Source organism: Lithobates pipiens, unplaced genomic scaffold, assembly GCF_037356315.1.
Source record: "Lithobates pipiens isolate NorthernLeopardFrog02 unplaced genomic scaffold, aLitPip1_a1.2 Scaffold_8, whole genome shotgun sequence".
Classification (NCBI taxonomy): Eukaryota; Metazoa; Chordata; class Amphibia; order Anura; family Ranidae; genus Lithobates; species Lithobates pipiens.
Window position 1 is genome coordinate 474,547,173 of NW_027507903.1, and position 17,407 is coordinate 474,564,579.

A 17,407-nucleotide genomic window follows, 5' to 3' on the forward strand; every position below is an offset into this window, starting at 1 on the left:
AGGTAGCAATGGCTTGCACCATGAGAATCACAATATGTTAAATAGGCAGTTAAATAGGCATTCTTCCATCATTTCAGATATATACAGGTCAATAGCACTTCTCATACCACCTCAGGACTAGAGCAGTTGCTAGTTCTGACCCTGGTAAATCATTTCTAACTTTTTTCCCCTAATGCCCTGTACACACGACCGGTTTTCCCATTGGAATAAACTCTGGAGGTTTTTCCGACGGAGTTCTGATGGAATTCCGCTGAAACTTGTGTACACACAATCACACCAAAGTCCGACTGTCAAGAACATGGTGACATACAGCATGTACAACGGGACTAGAAAAATGAAGTTCAATAGCCAGTAGCCAATAGCTTCCATCTCGTACTTTCTTCAGAGCATGCGTCGTTTTTGGTCCGTCGGAACAGCATACAGACGAGCGGTTTTCCGGATAGAAATTGGTTCCGTAATATTTAGAACATGTTCTATTTCTAATTTTTTTAAAAAAAAGTCAGATGAGGCATACACACGATCGGAATATACGATGAAAAGCTTCCGTCTGACTTTTTCTGTAGGAAATTCTGCTCGTGTGTATGTGGCATAAGACATCCATTTCAATTCTATACATTTTCATCACAAACAGAGATTTCTATCAGAAACCAAATTGTTATATAAATGTATTTATTTGATACAGCTACTTAAATAGCGCCATGAATTTACACAGCGCTTTACATATATATTGTACATTCACATTAGTCCCTGCCCTCAAGGAGCTTACAATCTAAGGTCCATAACTCACATTCATATATATACATACTAGAGGCAAACTTAGGGAGGCTAATTAACCTACCAGCATGTCTTTGGAGTGTGGGGGGAAACCGGAGAACTCTGAGGAACCTATTCCTGGTTGAATTTAAACGCATATTTAAATCCAACTTCTGCTAAAAAATGTCTGTCTTTAGTTTTAGTTTAAATTTCAGTCAAGGTTACATTTTGCCTCATTGAGGATATTTTCCTACATTTCTAGTCCCTGTGACTCAAAAGAAATCAGGCTCTGCTATGCTAACTTATATGATCATTCATGCCACTGCACTGTGGTAATACACGTTAAATTAATGCATGTTAAATATACGGATCCGCGATTGTTTCTACTTATATGTGAGTGTGGATATTTTTTAATAAATATATATTTTACATACTACACATGGGAGCCCCCTCTCTGTCTTTTTTCCCATCTCCTACATCACCTATGAATTGTTTACCCTAACGGGCTGGACGTATGTGGAGAAGTGTTGGAAGTGTCATCAACATATGTACAGCGCTATATTGGCCATTGATGGTAAATGTTTGAGGTGAGAGGCTGGGGGAAACGGGTGGTGCACAAGCTGAGCACGGAATTATTGGTGGACTGTTACTTGCTGGAAGTTACTACTATCATTTCACTGCATGGACTTTGTGTATGGTCACCATTTACCATTGGAGTTCGCACTGCATTGACTATTAAGATATTATATTATATCGTATCACATATGGACTTTTTCTTTTACATTTTCACTTTTTGAATTCTGTACTTTTATATATATATCTATATTTATAATATTTATTTGCACTATATTTAGCACTTTTATTGATTGCACTGTTTGTGTATATTGCACATGATACCTTTCAAGTGTGGTTATTCTTGCACTTTTTTGTAGTATTTGCACTATTGTATATTCATTTTCACTTAGTGCTTTATTTATATTTGCATTTATTTCATTATTATTGATTGTTTGCAGTTTTAGATTAGTGTTGGTAGCGCCACATATTTTCTTATTTTTTTATATATTTTTTTTATATATTTTTTTTTACTGCAATACCATTCATTTTGAATGGCATCTTAATTTACGTCCACAGTGCACTTGCATTCTACCCACATAGAAAGACACGGTAACTCATGACTGTACATTGTGGTGCGTTGCTTGGCTAAAAATAGTACTTGTCCTGCATTTGTGTTTTGTGGAACATTAGCAGCCCATTCAAATGAACAGGCTCTGTCTTGAAGCAATGTCTATTATACCAGAACAACAAATTCTGAATGGGCCCAAAGTATTTTTAAATGATGCATCAACCTGGAAGGCTGAGGGCATCTAGTGGTGGAAAAGATGTACTGCGGGGGCAGTTCAGGGCTGAGAGCATTGCAGCAAAATCTACTTTTTTTTAGTATATCTTTTATGGGGCTAGTATTCTTAATTTTAAAGTGGAGCTGGTCCATGTATGCATTGATGGACAAGAAGAGAGATCTTATACTCAATCCTTGTAGAGACCGGCAGCCAATGAAGAGATTTTAAAATTGGAGTGATATGCTCATGCTTCCGCACTCTCATTAGGATCCTTGCTGCAGAGTTTTGAACGTATTGCAACCTCTGCATCCTCTTTCTCGGAATCCCAATGAGAAGTGCGTTGCAATAATCCAGCCTGGAGGAGACAAAGGCATGAATCAACCTTTCAGCATCGGAAAAAGAAAGGATAGGACGAAGTTTAGAGATATTACGAAGGTGGTAGAAAGAAGTCTTGCATACTTGATTTATATGAGCTTCAAAAGTGAGTTGAGAATCCATTTTTACACCAAGATTAGTGACAACAGACGAAACTGGAATTTTAGAGCCTGAAAAGGCAATACTTGTTATCAGCGATGATTTCATCTGGTGAGATGTTCCAATCATAATAAACTCAGTTTTGGAGCTATTTAGTTGCAAGAAATGTTGTTCCATCCACTCCTTTATCTCCTCCAGACAGGCGGTAAGGACTGAAAGGGGTGACTGCACTGAAGGAGTTTCAGCTGCAGCTTTTACATAAAGCTGTGTATCGTCAGCATAACAATGGAAAGAAATATTATAACGATTTATAATATGACCCAAGGGAGTAAGATATAGAATAAATAAAATCGGGCCAAGCACTGACCCTTGGGGAACTCCGCAGGTAACCACATGCGGTTTAGATTTAAAATGACCCAATGTAGTTTGTTCAATCCTATCTGTAAGATATGACTGGAACCAACTGAAGGCTAAATTTAAATAAAAACATTATAACGAAGACTATCTAAAAGAATGTCATTGTTGGAAGTGAATAAGAAGTAACGTTATATATCTAAGGTTCTACACATTTGTTGATACAGCCGAACTCAGCCATGTTGATATATTTTATGTTTGCATGACACATGTTTAGAATGTGTAGAGGAATGTGGCAGAATCTGCATATCAAAGGAGTTACCTTCAGCCCAACTGTTGCACACAAGCTTCAAAGAGATTGATGACAAAGACGGCCCAGGGCACATCAGATGGGACTGGCCACAAAGCCAAGTATGGCAATATTAGGAGGGCTGTCATGTGAACACTGATTGGTCCAAACCAAATGGGACTGGCAGTAGGGTGTGGTATGGCTGAGGTATGTTTGACAAAAAGGTTTGCGACCAGGAGGTCTTCCTCTGTCCCTCTTTATTCCATCATGAGGTGTGGTTGCGAAGGTCGGATAAGTATGGCGTATATTATACTTTGATTGTATGCTATGTATTATTGCAACTCCTATTAATACCTTATGCACGCTGTATTATTTCCTTGGGAAATAAATGAGATTTAATTGACCTTAAACGTGTATTGATTTCATAGCCAAGGGTGATAGCATTGTGGTATTAACAATAACATGTGCTTGGCGTAATTGATAGATTAGCTGAACTATAGGGACTAGACAAAGGAATACATAACTGATAATAATAAGAATAGAGTGAATTGATCAGTTACTTCATTTGGCACCCCAGAAGGCGTGTAAAACATATTTTTACACAGAATCCACAAAAATCTAAGGTATTTTTGTTTGAGTCCCTGTAAGCACAGATGCTCAAAGCCACCCAGAACTGGAAGTCATCTTTAGTGTGGACAAGATTAGCGCTGGCTCGCGAATTCTGAAACCACACTTGGATGAGCAGGAAAATTCTGTGAGATATTTCACTGGTATAAACGCACGCGTAAAACCTGGTGAGAACTGTGACTGATATATATATATATATATATGTACATTATTGTTGTGTTTGCTGCAGAAACTGTAACCAGAGGGCAAATTGGCGCACTGGCGAGATAAGGGACTGATCATCCCTGGTTATGTGATATAACCGCAGATTGACAGGATAAATCATACAATTTTGAGGGAAAAGTGGAAATATCCCAATGTCCCAATAGAAATTCCCTATGACCTGCTATCGGGTAGAAGAGCATTGAATAAGAGTGTGTTCTCCTACAGAAATTCGTGGGTAAACGGATTTGTATTTGTTGTTTGTTGTTGGTGTTTTTTGTATTTGGAGGGGGACTAGAGGTCAAAGCTAGCTTCTAAACAGCTTCCTCTATGTCTTTGTGTGCTTGGTATCTGATTGTGTAGTGTATTGCTAATGCACAGTGTTGATTAGAGAGTGGCAGGAATTACCATACATCTTTGAGAAAAAAGTGGGGGAAGTTTAGGTTTTTATTTCTACACACGTGAGAGTGAAATAGCTCTGGTCCAATAGAAGACCAAGGCATTGATTAAGAGTGTGCCTTGTGTCTTGTATGCTGTAGAACCACAAGTCACTGGAAAGTTAAACGGTTCGTATTTTTTTTTTTGTTGTCCATTTGTTATCTGTTTTCTTTTGTCTAAGCAAGATTGCTCAACCAGTTGGTGTGGATAGGCTAATTAGCATATCAATGGAAGCCATTGAAGGTTTCGTTAGCAAGCATGGTGGGATTAGATTTCAAATTACTCACAAAGGTAAATTAACATATCAGTTTAATGAACTTTTAAAACAATGTGATACACATAACAGTCGCATATTTAATACATCAAAAAAAGGCAGGAAACGGAGAATGGCCAATGCCTTATGCATGTTAATGAGAATGAAAGAAATTGCGGAACAAAAAGAATTAGAATGGTTTGCTGATAGAGAAAAAGTGATGGAACAGGTAAGGGATATATCAATCAGGATTGAAAAGGCTGATGCGGATGCTTGTAGTCGGATTAAGCAATTAGTGGCTGAGAAATGTGTATTGCAACAGAGATTTGATGAATTAGAACAAACGTGTAAATTGAGAGAAAATTGCATTGCCTCTTTGAATCAAAGGGAGGCTGAGAATTTGCAGGTTATCACAAGGCTTAAGGCACAAGCAGCCATAATGGAATTATCCTCCAAGTGTGCAATAGTGGAGGTACCCTCCACACATGCTCAGTGTATAGAAAAGCCAGAAGTGAAATATGAAGAAAACCCGTATGCTATTATCACTGCAAATGATAGTAATGTGATGGGAATCGATGTGGAAGAAGCAAATAAAGGTGGGATAACTGCACTTGAAATTGACTCAGGAGTTGACACTTCGGATGACTCCTCAGACAACGAAAGTGTAAAGTCTGTGCATTCCAATCGCAGTAATATTATCCAGCAATGTGGATTTCCAGCGCCATATGCTAAAAAAATGGCCTATGCAGGGAAACCAGAACTAAAATGTTTTTTGTGTAAAAGGGGGGGTCACACTTCAAAATATTGTCGGGCGGCGAATAATGATATCGAAAGGAAATTATACCCGAAAACGACCCCAAGGCATCATGTGTGTTATTCAGCCAGGTGGGGTAGCCATCCACAGCACGGAACCAATAGTAATCAAACCCATTTCCTGTGTAAAACGCAAATGCGGGGTCTAGAAACTAAAAAGCAATATGTAGGACAGTTGTGTAGAGTCAAAATGGAGATAGACGCATGGTTACTCAAATATAGCACTGGGGGAAACAATGTTAGCAGAACTTAGTGAGCTGCAAGCATGGTAAGAATATTCTGGTCAATGTTTCCCGGCTATGAAAAAGGTTTGATGTAAGTTTCAAGTTCAGAATATGATAGAGGACCTGGATATAGATATACATTTTTTTTTGTTTTGTACTTTTAGGGATAAACCCCTGAATTGGTATTGTGGTTTTTCTTTTGTGTGGTTAAAAGATGTTTCTGTTATGAGGTTTTTTTTTAATCTTGTGTTTCTTTACTCTTCTCTTATTGTCAGTCTTTGTAAACTTTTCCTGAGTATCCAATACTGCTGATTAACATAAGAATTGGGTGTAATCACTTGTGTGTTCCTTTTTCCAGAGACCAGGAAGGAGTTAAACTGGTTCGTATACAGACATTTGCATTTGTTTGCAGGTCTCTCAAAGTGAGAACAATGGGAAAATATAGCAGAACATGGGTTAGGTTATTGTAAATGCATAATCGATTATCACATGGTACCATGAGCTCATTAGTTAGTAATTGTTTGCAAACAATGAAAAATAAATAGTACTAAAAAGAGTTACAAATGAAGCTAAAATGTTGTGATGATACATATGCTTTGTTTTGTTTTTGTTTTCCCCATTAACTAATTGTATTTCAGATTGGAATAAGCACTCTTTGCAGGAGAAAAGTCCATGGATGGTGTTAACTAAAAGTTGAGTGTTTGTCATTGTTTTATGATGGTTGTCTTGTCATGTTGTTTGTGTGATCATGGCCAGATTTTATTTTTTTTTTTATTTTTTTTTTATTATTTTATTTTTTTTTTTTTTTTTTTTTAATTTTTTTTTTCTTCTAAAAAAATTTTTTTGTTGATATTGGTTTAGTCCTCTATGTTAGTTATATTTTTATTCAGGTGGAAAAGTAGTAGGTCTAATCCACCTGAAAGGGGGGGAATTGACAATGCCCTCAGTTAGAACCAGTCACCTGAAAGGGGGTAGTACATACATCGTAAAGATACAGATAGATGCATTGTTTTTTTTAGTTTGTAAAATTTGAAGTTTTTGAGAAGCAACACTGACGTTCAGTTTTAAACGGTTTTTGATCATACCATGGGGATCCATTTTACAGCGGGTGTAGCCTAAAGAGGTCATGGTTGTTTGGATAGTTTGGTCAGAGTTGCAGAAGCCAGGAATACTGAGGTCCTGGGCTCCAAGGAGGGAACTATAAGTAAACATGGTAAGCGATCAGATATTGTGGATAAGAATTTGATACTGCTCTTGTTTTCACTTCCAGAATCCAAGTGGAGCGAGAATTGGAGAGGCTTCTGGAAGATGGATGACAGATGATCATCTGGTTGGCAGTTTGTCTGTGCCACACCATACCACAAATTTGTTCTGATAAACATCAGGAGAGGAAAAAAGGAAAAACTTGAAAGATTCAGAATATACTTGTTTTTTTGGTATGGACAATTTGGTGCTAATGCTGAATCTGAAAGACTGTGCCTAGCAAGAGAACTTGTGAAATATTTTGCTGAAGTCTCTCCTCATGAATGCAAACATGTTATTTATACATGTGCAATGGGTTGGAGGTTGGGGAAGAGTTATGACACATCCAATCCGTCAAAACATGAAAATGTAAAATATGTGTTTTTTTTGTTGGAAGGAGGAATTGAAAGAAGAAAGGTTTTAATGTATTACATGTATTGGTGTAAGGGAGTTAATATGGTGCAGGTACCCAGGAGGCATACTGGCGCTTATGCATAATAAGGTAGCTGTGGATCAGACTAAAGGGTGCCAGGTGACACATCAATGGGGGGAAAACTTCCTCGTAGGGGTGGTGTCTCAATCCTAGTGGTCCTAGAGAGAAGCTTTCGGTTACAGGACATGCGGGACACCAGAACTAGACACGAGGAAGATACGCCCGGTTGGTGTCTCACTTGAGAGGTTGAAACCCTGCACAGATAATGCCAGTAAATACACACAGGAGCATGCTCCGTTAAAATAAAGGAAACAAACGCTGGCTACCAGGGTACAGTAGGACTTCACCACATGGTGCTGCAACATCTCATGGTGGTTGACAAAAACCTATCACCCTATATGTGCTGAGTATACACTGAATCAGGTGCGGTTATTGTACCAGTGACTTACTCCCAGAGATGAGAATGAAGTCCATGCAGGATGCTTATTTCTGAGGAGTAACCCGAAAGAGGAGGGATGTATTCAGCACTATATTGGGGGGGAACAATAGCTGGGATGGGTGTTGTTAATGGAGGGGACATCAGCCTCCTGAGGAACAAACTCACAGCCATAGCTTCAGAGAAGGAGCGTGACTTTGTTACCCCGGGAGATTGGTGGTATCCTTGATAACATTCAATGAAATCACAGAAACACTCAGGTTAGAGTGGCTCCGGATTTTGTCAACCATGTGGAGAGGTTGGTAGGGAAGACAGAAACCTGTCATTGGCTCTGGCGCGCACTCTGTGGCAGGTGGAAATATCAGCCAACATCAAGCTGATTATACCGTCTCTGTATGAGGGGCAGTGGCCTGATGAGTTAGCGTCACCGCTCAGTAAGATTTTGCCAAAACACGTTGCTTACACTAATCCAAAATAGCGGTCGAATGCCTGTATGGGTGGTACTAAGTTGGATTGTGAAAGGAGTTATGCTGTATGTTCTCATATACAGAAGTGCAGACTTGGTCTGTATATTTGGTGGCATCAATGGGCTTACTGACTGGGGACTCTATCTTGTTGCATTTGAGGCTATATCACACATGTGATCAGAGAAGATGAACGCTGGAGGCAGGTTGATATTTCCCTTTGTCGGAAGCATGACCATGATGTCCTTTGTAGGCCAGGTCAATACATGGGGATGAACGAATAATGTTGGGAAGTTATTTCTCTCTGTATTCTGGATGGAGAGGTCATTGCTGGGAAGAAGGCACCCAGGTATTATTTAGGACATAGGCGAGTTTTGTTTCTTTGTCCTAAAGAATACCGGTGTAGTGTTAGTCATGGGACTCGAGGGTTCCTTGAACCTAACCGTAGGTAGAGGTGCATGGTACACAATGGGCAGGATCTCTGAAATCCAGGCACAGGGGTGGAATTGTGTGGGTTTGGCAATTGTTGTAAACTTATATGTGTAGTTAAGCGATATTTATCTAGAAGGGTCTCCCATTTGTCTATGCAAGTTGAGGGACGATTTGACGGTGAGCTCTCTGTGTACAAATTGGAGACATTGCTGCCAAGTCAGAGCCCTGCAACGCCGCTGCGAGCAAGCCTGCCTAATCCCGACCCGTAGTTACAGTAAAAGGTTATAGGAGGTTGGGAGCGGGGTGCGTAATACATATATATGTATACATATTATGGTAATAAGTTGATTTATGTGCGTGGTATAATGTGACCTATGGGTATTGTAGGCTAGTAATATGGGCAAGAAAGGCCCTCCTCAAGACTCTGGGTCTGAAAGCTGGGTGATATGTTGCTCTGAATGGGTGCTGGTGAATGGTGAATGAATGGACACCCCTTGCCTGTACTGCCGTCCTGAAGATACCCAAGATGCAGAATGGTGACATGGAAGCTGTCGCTGAAGAGTGGTGGAGGTGTGTCACTCAGTGGCAAAGCGGCACGTGTTGGGAAACATCACATGGTAAAACAATTATGGACTGCTCCATAGGACCTGCTTCGGGACACGTTGAAAACACAGCGTGGTAAGACAATTGTGTACTGTTCCATGAGAGATGTCTCTGGAGCGCTCGTTGAAAACAACCATGCGTTACACGAGCTAAGGACTGTGCTACAGGTACTGGTTCGGAAGCACATGTTGGGGAACCACACACGTTGAGACAGTTATGGATTGTTCAGAAGGAGCCGTGTCTAAAGAAGGGTGGTATGCGCCTTTTAGGCGCAAAGCGGCATATGTTGGAAGTGAATAAGAAGTAACGTTATATATCTAAGGTTCTACACATTTGTTGATACAGCCGAACTCAGCCATGTTGATATATTTTATGTTTGCATGACACATGTTTAGAATGTGTAGAGGAATGTGGCAGAATCTGCATATCAAAGGAGTTACCTTCAGCCCAACTGTTGCACACAAGCTTCAAAGAGATTGATGACAAAGACGGCCCAGGGCACATCAGATGGGACTGGCCACAAAGCCAAGTATGGCAATATTAGGAGGGCTGTCATGTGAACACTGATTGGTCCAAACCAAATGGGACTGGCAGTAGGGTGTGGTATGGCTGAGGTATGTTTGACAAAAAGGTTTGCGACCAGGAGGTCTTCCTCTGTCCCTCTTTATTCCATCATGAGGTGTGGTTGCGAAGGTTGGATAAGTATGGCGTATATTATACTTTGATTGTATGCTATGTATTATTGCAACTCCTATTAATACCTTATGCACGCTGTATTATTTCCTTGGGAAATAAATGAGATTTAATTGACCTTAAACGTGTATTGATTTCATAGCCAAGGGTGATAGCATTGTGGTATTAACAATAACATGTGCTTGGCGTAATTGATAGATTAGCTGAACTATAGGGACTAGACAAAGGAATACATAACTGATAATAATAAGAATAGAGTGAATTGATCAGTTACTTCAGCCATGATCGACAGTGTCGAACGCAGCTGACAAATCCAACATAATAAGTAAAGACGGAGAACCGGCATCAGATGACATAAGAAGATCATTTGTAACCCGAACAAGAGCGGTCTCCATACTATGAGCAAAACGAAAGCCTGATTGAAATTTTTCAAAAAGGCTGTTATGCTTAAGATGATCCTGAAGATGACTTGCAACTGCTTTCTCAAGTACCTTAGATAAAAAGGGAAGATTAGAAATAGGCCTATAATTAGAAAGGACTTCCGGATCAAAAGTGGATTTTTTAAGCAGTGGTCTAATAACAGCACTTTTTAAAATGGAAGGAACATGGCCAGTTCGAAAAGAGTAATTAACAACAGCAGTAATCAATGGACTTAAAACTGAAACATAAGTTTTTACCAGTGGAGTTGGAAAAGGATCCAAGGAACAGGTTGTGGGCTTCATTCGCTTAACAATATCCTGTACCTCTTCCAACGACACCTCTGGTAAATGATCCATTTGTCGGGGCACGAAACAGTTTAAATGGACAGTTTGAGCCAAGGGACCAGACAGAGAGGAACGGATATGATCAATCTTGGATCTAAAAAAATCCATAAATTCATTACACCGCTCTTCCGAAATAGCAGTAGTCGATGGCGAATTTACTAGGGATGAAAGAAAAAAAAAAGAGAAAAACTGGGAGCCTTATAAATACCTAAACATGAGGGTACCTCTATATAAAATGGTAGGGTGTGTTCACAAGCTGTATATATCACAACAAATAAAAATTTTAATTTTGCACACCCAAGGGTTAACTCATTACAATTTATTCAAACAGGTATAAAACATTACATATCTCTCCATAAAACATCTATAAAAAAAAATCTGGCCTCCCCACACAACCCCACCCCTCTCTCCCAAATGAAAATAGCCCGCTAACACTAAACCAACCCCCACCTCCCCCTAAATGGGACCATTGAACTATTCCCCTGCAGAACTGGAACCATATACACCCCCCTTAAAAAAACAGATGGTACCCCCGAGACACCAAAATGCAATAACCACAGATGTACTGGAGTCAGTAGCTCCCAGTGCCTTTGTCACGTCACATTCAGCTACCCATCACATCTTGCTACCCGCTGGAGTGCGCATGGCGACACCGCCATATGCGTTCCAACGCTGTTGTAAGACCACTTTGCCACAGGGCCCTTTGTGGGCTTGCTTCACTCGTCATGCTTTGGGTATGGCCTCTCTTCGCTTGGCATAATTATAGTCTGACACTATGTCCACTTGGATGTGGGGCTAGAACCTGGACTCAGGGGTATGGTCACAAAATTCTGCACAAGCGCAGATCGCCACAGTGTTGAAATGCATACGACGGCATCGCGCATGCGCAGTCCAGCGGGCAGCCAAATGTAATGGGTTGCCATATGTGATGAAACACCCTGAATGAGGAGCTCCGCACCACAATGGGCGAATGCAGTAGCTGATCAGATACAGGGATAACTGGGAGCCAGTCTGGCTGCTGGGTTAATCCTGGAGAAATTATAACCTGGAAGGTAATAACAATGCCCAGTCCATAAGAGACTTGAAAAAGCAATGATCCTGTCAGGAAGACCACAGCAAGGGATAAGGGAATGCTGACTGTGGAGGAATATGGGAGATCTCGGAGTAAGATAAGGTTGCACCGTATATAATCCCATGCAATGCCACTCGAGGTGAGGGCGGAAGCCAAATAACAATCCCTGCAAGCAGTATACAGTCAAAGTCACATAGAGAAATCAATGGTTACATCCAATCTGGTCAGTGTACGAGGGGATCCTGATGCTCTAGGTATCCAGTACAAACTGGTTGATGATATGATTGGTAATGTAAGATGTGTGTACTCACTTTCCTGCTTCTTCAGATGGCGCTCAGGTAAGAATGGGTGATCACCTTCATCCAAAACTTCACAAAATCCAGCTAGAAGGTAGAACTGGGTCAACAGTGCTGTGGGTCATGCAGGTAAATCAGCGCATGTGAAGCCCCTCAATGGGTCCCATGGGCATGTCCTTCCTCATTAGACTCTAAAAACAAACCAAGAGACGTTCCTAGTGCATGGTTGTGCAACAGCTGATGTCCACCTAACCCTCCAGACAGCAAAGATAACATCAATCATAGATTGTCCAACATGTGGTTAGTCCCGTGCTGGTTGCTTCCTTTGGTTCCTCTCAAGTGAAAGAGCATGTGGTGCATTGGGGTATGAGGGGGGTACTTGTTCCTGTGTCTACATTAGGGATCAGCCAAACACCCCCCAGTTCAGTTTGCAGCAGAACATGCGAACAGGAAAAAAATGTGTTCTAATATGCGAACACCATTAATGTCTATGGGACACAAACGTGAAAAATCAAAAGTGCTAATTTTAAAGGCTATATGCTAGTTATTGCCATAAAAAGTGTTTGGGGACCCGGATCCTGCCCCAGGGTATCAATAAAAATAAAGTTTTAAAAACATATGTTTTTTTGGAAGCAGTGATTTTAATAATGATTAAAGTAAAACAATAAAATTAAATATTCCTTGAAATATCGTGCATGGGGAGTGTCCTTAATATGCCTGTAAAGTAGTGCATCTTTCCCATGTTTATAACGGTGCCACAACAAAATTACATTTCTAAAGGAAAAAAATTGAATTTCAAAACTGCTCGCGGCTGTATTGTATTGTTGGATCCCGGCAATATAGATACAAATAACAAAAATATGAATTAAAAAAAAGTGTGTGGATTTCACCCCCAAAATCAATCAAGGAACAGCAGTATATATACTATATGGCCTATCCTATATACTCTGCAGAAAATTGGGCCTTAGGTTTTGGTGGTACCACAACACTGTAAGCCCTCACAGTTACTCTTGTTGGGCGCAGAAACAGGCCCTGCTGTGAAATTTTATATTAAGAATTGTAATAACATACCCCGTTTAAACAGTGGCAGAAAAATTTGGCCTTTGGTTTTGGTGGTGCCAGAACACTGTAAACACTCACAGATACTCATGTGAAATATTATATCAAAAATTGTAATTCCATGCCTCTGTTAAACAGGGACCTAAAAATTGGGGATTTGGGTGGTGGTGGTGGTGGTGCCACAACACTGTTACCCCTCACAGATACTCCTGTTGGGCGCAGGAATGGGCCCTGCTTTGAAATATTATATCAAAAATTGTAATTACATGCCCCTTTTAAACAGGGGCAGAAAAAATGGGCCTTGGTGGTGGTGCCTTGAACTAAAAATATTGTTGGAAGCTAGCATCATCAAGATTGAGGAGGAATAGGATAGTTAGTATAGGCAGTCTTCAAGGGATCCAAAATCCATAGCAAATTCAATCAGTTACATCAGCATCAAGTGCTTGATAGCTGCTGATCCAAGATTGATTCATTTTTTTGAATGTGAGCCTATCAACGGAGTCTGTGGATAGGCACACTCTTTGATTCGTTACAAACCCTCCAGCAGCACTGAATGTGCGTTCAGGAAGCACACTGGATGCAGGACAGGCCAGTAGCTCAATTGCATATTGAGCAAGTTCTGGCCAGTGGTCCATCCTCAAGAAAGGTCTCCAAGCCTGTCTTACCCCTAGATATTCCTGCACCAGGTAAAGCAGACGCTGGCAAAGGTTGCTTGAACTGAACAGACCTCGAGTAGGAATGAGCTCCGGCATGTTTGCATAATCCACATGCAAGCCCACCAGGAAGTCGGTGCATCGCTGCGTTAATCACAGGCAGTGAGTCATTGCCCGATCTCTGCAGCAACGCTTGATCCGCTTCAGACATAGTTTTCAAACAGCAACGATGTGCTGCACACATGTCCAGAAAGGCCCACACCAAGGAATTTTAAAAAGTCAGCAGGAGTCAGCAGCGCCCTGCACCAGCAGAGCTCAGCAAAGTGATGCAATAGGGTGGCTGCCCCCTAGAGGACATCCTACCTCGTTGGAGTTGTGCCTCCTGCTCCTCCTCTCTGGCACTCAAGTACAGTCAGTGACCTCATCATCCCCTGCCTCCTTGTCACTGGAGCAAACTTGGCAGTATGCTGCAGCTGGAGGAACATGACTGCCAGTTTCTTGTCCTTCTGTGGCACCCCCTCTCTCTAGGCTCACGTTACTCTCTTCCTCAACCTGGGAACCAACATTGGAGCCTTCAAATCGACACTGATCAACACTGTGGTCGAATAATTCTGGGGACTTCTCAATGTATTATGCAAAGGCTTACCTAGGTTGGAGTCCATGGTGCAGAGATGTATTCTCACCCTTACAAATAGACACAGCCCATGGTAACAAAGAGATAAGCTACCTGGGCTGTGAATCTGTGCATGAGGGCTTGACAGTAATTTGCCAAAGGATTGTCCAGGTAAAGCCATAGTCAGGAATTCCAGAAGTCAGAATAAACGATAAACAAGCAGGGTCATAAGCCGGGGTCAGTGTCACGTACCTGGTTGGAGGCCGAAATGCCGAGAGGGCTCCCCTTGCGGCTGAGTGCAGTACACCCCTGAAGTTGGGTACAGAGGGTGTAGTGCCCAGAGAAGCACAGGTTGCCAGATGGATTCCGGAGATAAGAGCTGGTGGGCACCTGAAGGACACCAGGTAATGCAGGAAGCACAGCAGAGTTAAAGTCTATAAGAATCCTTGGTAATACTTGGCAAGGTGTGCATAAGGCGCAGTAGTGGAAGCCAGGCCAGGGGTCAAACACAGTAGATCCAGCAGGAGGATGAGGCAGGTTGCAGAAACGGGACAAACCAAAGGTCTGGTATCAGGAAGCAGGCAGGAACAGGTAACTGTAGCGAAGTCCGTAATACTAGCCGGGATCAGGTATAGGAGAAGACAGCAAGTCGGTAAAGCAAGCCAGGGGGTCAAAACCAGAAGAGCAGATCAGACAGGTCAGGAACAAGCCGGGTCACAACAGGAATCCAAATAGTGCTTTCACAGAGGTTCAGGAACACAGGAAGACTGACAAACCAGCAACTGCAGACACCAGCAGACTTCCTTATATAGGACCATGTGACCTGCTGGTAGAGATACTGGGTCCTAAAGTCCTTCTCCTGCCAGAGATTCTGGGTCCTAGAGCCCTTCTTCTGCTGTTGGCTCCCTGACAACTGACACTATAGCCAGTTCTCCTACGGACATTTCCCTGACAGTGCCCCCCCCAAGGGGCAGCCTCCGGATGCCCCAACGGGCCAATGCTTCGGGATGTCTTCTGTGAAAGTCTCGCACAAGTCTAGGAGCATGCACATTGTTTTCAGGCTCCCAGGAATTGTCTTCGGGAGGGTACCCCTTCCATTTGATTAGGTACTGAACCTGCCTACCCCTCCTCCGGCAATCCATAATGGCTTCGACCTCAAATTCTGTTTCCCCTTCTACCAAGACTGGAGGTGGAGGTGGCTCTTCTCTTCCAAGGAAGGGACTGGGTACAGCTGGTTTAAGCAGGGATATGTGGAACACTGGATGGATCTTGTAAGTATTGGGTAGTGCCAGCTCAAAAGCCACCGGATTTATCTCTCTTTTGATTTCAAAGGGACCGATGAATTTGGGTCCGAGCTTCCGGGAGGGACATGAGAGCTTGAGGTTTACTGAAGAAAGCCATACCTTGTCCCCAATCTTAAAGACAGGATTCCTTCTTCTTCTCTTATCATGGAACTTTTTATAGTCCTCTTGGGCTTTTCGCATGGCCTCCTGTAGCAACCTATAGTTGGATTGAATGAACCTTAATCGATCCTGGACAGCGGGAGCAGAAGTTTCAGGTATAGTATTTGGAAGGAAGGAGGGATGGAATCCATAGTTTGCCCAGAAAGGGGACTGATTGATTGCTGCATGCAAAGAATTATTGTATGCAAACTCAGCACAGGGAAGAAGGGAGATCCAGTCATCCTGCGAGCAAGTACAGAAACACCGAAGGTACTGTTCTAAGGTCTGGTTAGTCCTCTCTGTTTGACCATTGCTCTGAGGGTGGTAAGCTGAGGAAAGACACACTTCTATTGATAGAGATTTGCAGAGATCTCTCCAGAACCTGGAGGTGAACTGTACCCCTCTATCGGAGACAATACTATCTGGTAATCCATGTAATCTGACAATCTCTTTAATGAACATGTTTGCTGTGTCTGAGGCGGAGGGTGTGCCAATCATCGGAAGGAAGTGTGCCATTTTGGAAAGGCGGTCTACCACCACCATGATGGTGGTGCATCCCCCAGAGGGGGGCAGGTCTACTATAAAGTCCATGGATATTTCTTTCCAAGGTTGTTCAGGAATGGGTAATGGCCTCAAAAGTCCCCATGGCTTGGCATTGCAACCCTTGCTGCGCTGGCATATGGTGCAAGAGTTCACATACTTTCTGCAGTCCTGTCTTAGGCTGGCCCACCAAAATGAACGCTGAACGAGTTCAGTGGTTCTTCGTATCCCAAAATGCCCAGCAAGTTTATGGTCATGTGAAATTTTTAGAACCTGGAGTCTGACTGGCTGGGGAACAAAAATTTTATCCTGGTGCCACAAAAATCCATCTTGATTTCTCAGTGAGGAAACTTCTGATCCAGAGCACTGGGTTGAGGCTTGCTTGATTAAGGTCTTTAAGTCAGGTTGGATAAGCAAAAAATTCTGGGTAGATAGGATCGTACTTGGCTCTGTCATTTCAGGGGTGTCCGGAAACATTCGGGAGAGTGCATCTGCCTTCCCATTCTTGGAACCTGGCCTATATGTAATATGGAAATTGAACCTGGAGAAGAACAGAGCCCAGCGGGCTTGCCGAGGTCTTAAACGCTTGGCTGTTCTGAGGTACTCCAGGTTCTTATGGTCTGTAAAAATCATAATGGGATGAGCGGCGCCCTCCAATAAGTACCTCCATTCTTCTAGGGCAGATTTAATGGCCAGAAGTTCTCTATCTCCCACGTCATAATTTCTCTCTGGTGGGCTCATCTTTCGAGAGAAAAAGGCTACGGGGTGAAGAAGAGCCTTAGGTCCCTGCCGTTGGGACAGGATTGCCCCTGTAGCAACTTCAGAGGCGTCCACTTCCAATACGTAAGGCAGGGTCGGATCTGGGTGCCGTAGGATTGGGGCAGAAGTGAACAGGTTCTTTA